Below are 4,564 nucleotides of genomic sequence, written 5' to 3'. Positions count from 1 at the left end.
CTATGTCATATAGTTGTAATGAAGGTTCAGTGAGACAATTCACTAAGCGCTCAGAATAGTACCTGACACATAATCATCCCTCAATAAATTTTTACATGTAAGAGATACTCTCTATACCTAGAAGTAGAATTGCTGATGCATACAATATGTGCATCTTCAACTTTACATGAAATTGGCATGTTGCCCTCCAAAGTAGTTACATACCAATTCATCTTCCTACCAGGAATACATGAGACATCCAATTTCTCCACAATTTCTCAAAATGTGGGAATATCAGAACTTCGTTTATTTTTCTTTAATGTTTGAGAGAGAGAGACACAGGGCATGAGCTAGGGAGGGGCAGAGAGAGGGAGACACAGAATCTGAAGCAGGTTCCAGGCTCTGAGATGTCAGCACAGAGACTGACGTGGGGCTCGAACCCACCACCAACTGTGAGATCACGACCCGAGCCAAAGTTGGACGCTCGACCGACTGAGCCAAACCAGGCACCCGGGAATATCAGAACTTCTATTTGTACCAATCTAATGAATATGAAATGATACTGCATTAATTTGCTTAGCATCTCTTCAGATACAGACAAATACAGACCCCACCACCGTTCTTTTATCGAGTACCTAACTATATCTTTTCTTCTCCTATCTTATTTTGGGTTGACTATTTGTAGGAGTTATTTATGTATTGTGGTTACTAATTTTTTATCGGTATTATGCTTCATACATTTCTTTTCCAAGTTTGTGGTTTAACTTTTTATTTTCTCATAGTGTTTTTGTTTAATTGGTCAAAGGTTTCAAATTTTTATGTGGTCAAATTACCAATCTTTTCCTTGGCAGTCCATGTTTATTCTGCTTAAGAAATTCGTTCATACCTGCAGGTAACAGAGATATTCTCTGATGTTTTTATAACGGCTCTAAAGTTCACTTATTGAAAATTATTCTATCGTTAATACATCTAAAATTTATCTAGGAGTATGTTGTGGTTTATCTTTGAATACACTGTGTTAGGGATAGGATTTTTTTCCATATGGAAAACCAATTTTCCCAGCATCATTTGTTGACAATCTTATTCTTTCCCCCTCTGAGTTTTACTGCCACCTGTGTCATATGCCTAGTTCCCTAGTGTGTTTCCAACAGTTTCTAGGTGAATTCTATTGCATGGGTCTGTCTATCCCTGCCTCAATAATATGTTGCCTTAATTACTACCGTTTTATAATAATTTATGGTATGTAATAGGACTCCATAGTCATCTTCAAAATTATCTTAGATCTTCTTCGTTCCTTTTTTATTGTGTATGTTCATATATGTTTAACAAATACAATGCACTTAATATACGACAGGTGCTGTTCACTGTGCTTTAAAAACAGTAACTCATTTGTTCCTTACAACAAACAACACTATGAGCTACTACTGTCGTCATCTGCATTTTACGGATGAAGAGACTAAAGCACAGGGAGGTTAATTAATTTCCCAAGGTCACACGTAAGTGGCAGAGCCTGGATCTGAAGCCAATCAGTCTGGCTCCAGAGTTTGTCATCTTAATTACTATGCTGTGTTTCCTCTCATGTGAATTTTTCAATATCCATGAAAAAAATCCAATTATAAATTTAATTAATATTGCATTGGCTCCATATATTAATTAGGGCAGAATTCACATCATTTTGATAGTGAGTCTTCACATGTATAAACTAGGAATCGCTCGCCGGTTACTGAGGGTGCCAATGGACTCCTGGTTCCCTATACGATATCCAACCTGCCTCCTTCCAGCAATTTTGTTCAGAGTAGCAATATCGTCCCGAGGAAAATTGCATTTCACAGCCTCCTTACAGGTAGGGAGGGCCATGTGACATCTTTCTGGCCAATAAAATATAAGTACCAGTTGCTGGGCAGGACTTCTAGGAAAGCTCTTTGCAAATAGGCGGCCTTCAGCAGCACCAACTGGTTTTTTGCCCTTCATCCTTCCCGTTCTTCAAGCTCGTAATGCTTAACGCTATGCTGGACATGGGTGAACCCTCCTTTGATTACGAAAATGATAAAAGTCACATGCTAAGGAGGGTAGAGTGAAAAGCTCAAGAAAGCTCTCCCTGAGTGCATTGTGTAGTCACTGTACTAACCCTAAGCAACCTCCTCCGTGGTCCATTTTACATGAGAGAAGTAAACCACGTTAGTCCACTCGTAATGCTTCTTGTTATGAGCACCTGAACGCAACCCCTAACTTACACAATAAAGTCTTCTTTTATGGCTTGTGATAATTTTTTCTGTCAACTTGACTGGGCTGAGTGATGCCCGGATAGTTGGTAAAACATTATTTCGGAGTGTGTCTTTGAAGATGTTTCTGGAAAAGATTAGCATTTGAAGGAGTAGACTGAGTCAGGAAGAACGCTCTCACCGACGCAGACAGGCAACATCCAACACCGTGAGATCCTGACTGGGACAAAAAGATGAAGGAAAGGCAAATTTGCTCTCGGCTTGAGCTGGGACCTGCATCCTTCTCCTGCCCTCGGGCATCAGTTCTCGCGGTTCTCAAGTTTTTGGACTCAGACTGGGACTTAAACTACTGCATACCCTTGGTCCGAGGCCTTTAGGTTTGGACTGGAACCGTAACACCAGCTTTCCTGAAGCTCCAAGTACGTAGACTGCCGACAGTGGGAATTAGTCTCCATAATCATGTGAGCTAAGTGCATACAATAAATCTCTTCCTATATATACTCCATAACTTCTATTTCTCTGGAGAACCCTAATACATCACCTTCAATAAGGTTTGTCATTTTCTCCACAAAACCTTTCACAACTTTTGTGAGATTTTTTTTTTTACTAGGTGCTTTTGGGTTTTTGTTATAACAAACAGAAAGATCTTACTGGTAATAAGAGTTTCACGTTGGCTATTGCCACCTCATTATACAGGAGAGTTATAAATTATTTCAAATTGTTTACCCCAAAACATTATTACTTTCTCAGTTCTATTAGTTGGTAGAGGTTGTTGAAATTTCTGTGTAGATAACTAGCATGTATAAATAAAGACAGCTTTATTTATTCCTTTTTTTTTAAACTTTATTTATTTTGAGAGAAAGAGAGAGAGAGAGGCAGAGAGAAGGGAGAGAGAGCGAATACCAAGCAGGCTCTATGCTGTCAGGGCAGAGCCCAACATGGGACTCGATCTCACGAACCACGAGATCATGACCTGAGCCAAAATCAAGAGTTGGACACTTAACCGACTGAGCCACCCAAGTGCCCCTATTTCTTCCTTTTTATTCTTTCTTTTCTCTTACATTTTAAAAGCTTTCTCTTCTCTTATTGCAATGGTTGAGCCTTCTATTATAGTACTGAATAGAATTTTTTCGTAGATTCTTTTTATTAGGCTAAGAGAATCGATCTATTTATAGTATACCAAGAGCTTTTCTAAAAATCATGAATGGACACTGTGTTTGATCAGATACATTTTCTGTATATATTGAGATTATAACATGTTTTTCCCTCTTAATCCTTTAATCTGTCAGTGTGACAAATTAAAACAATAGCTTTTGTTTCATATAGTCAGTTAATCTAAGACAAAGGAAGCAACAATATACAATGGGGAAAATGCAGTCTTAAACAAAAAAGACCACTTTCTTACACCACACACAAAAACAAACTCAAAATGGATTAAAGACCTAAATGTGACACCTGAAACCATTACATTCCTAGAAGAAAATAGAGGTAGCAATTTCTTTGACATCAGCGACAGAAACATTTATCTAGATACGTCTCCTAAGGCAAAGGAAACAAAAGTATAAATAAGCTATTGAGACTACACCAAGATAAAAAGTTTCTGCACAGCAAAGGAAACCATCAACAAAACAAAAAGGCAACCTACTGAATGGGAGGGGACGTTTGCAAATAATGTATCTGATAAGGGGATAATATCCAAAATATATTTTAAAAACTTATACAACCCAACACCGAAAACAAAACAAAACAAAACAAACATTCCAATTAAAAAATGGGCAGAAGGGGGCGCCTGGGTGGCTCAGTCGGTTAAGCGTCCGACTTCGGCTCAGGTCATGACCTCACAGTTTGTGAGTTCAAGCCCCGCATCAGGCTCTGTGCTGACAGCTCAGAGCCTGGAGCCTGTTTCAGATTCTGTGTCTCCCTCTCTCTCTGCCCCTCCCCTGCTCATGCTCTGTCTCTGTCTCAAAAATAAATAAACATTTAAAAAATGGGCAGAGGACCTGAAAACACAATAGACACATGAAAAGATGCTCAACATCACTAACGATCAGCAAAATGCAAATCAAAACCACAAAGAGATACCAACTTAAACCAGTCAGAATGGCTAGAATCGATGGCTCTCTAAACAAAAAATTAAAAATAGAAATACTGTATGATCCAGTAATTCCACTACTGGGTATTTACCTAAGAAAACAAAAACACGAATTTGAAAAGCTACCTGCACCCCTATGTTTACTGCAGTATTATTTTGTAGCTAAGATATGGAAGTAACCCAAGTGTCCATCCATAGATGAATGGATAAAAAAAATGGGGTGTAGGGGCGCCTGGGTGGCTCAGTTGGTTAAGTGTCCGATGTCGGCTCA

The sequence above is a fragment of the Panthera onca genome, chromosome X, assembly GCF_046562875.1.
Source record: "Panthera onca isolate mPanOnc1 chromosome X, mPanOnc1 haplotype 2, whole genome shotgun sequence".
NCBI classification, from domain to species: Eukaryota; Metazoa; Chordata; class Mammalia; order Carnivora; family Felidae; genus Panthera; species Panthera onca.
The sequence above is the reverse complement of the archived record's forward strand: the minus strand, read 5'-3'. Positions refer to the sequence as shown.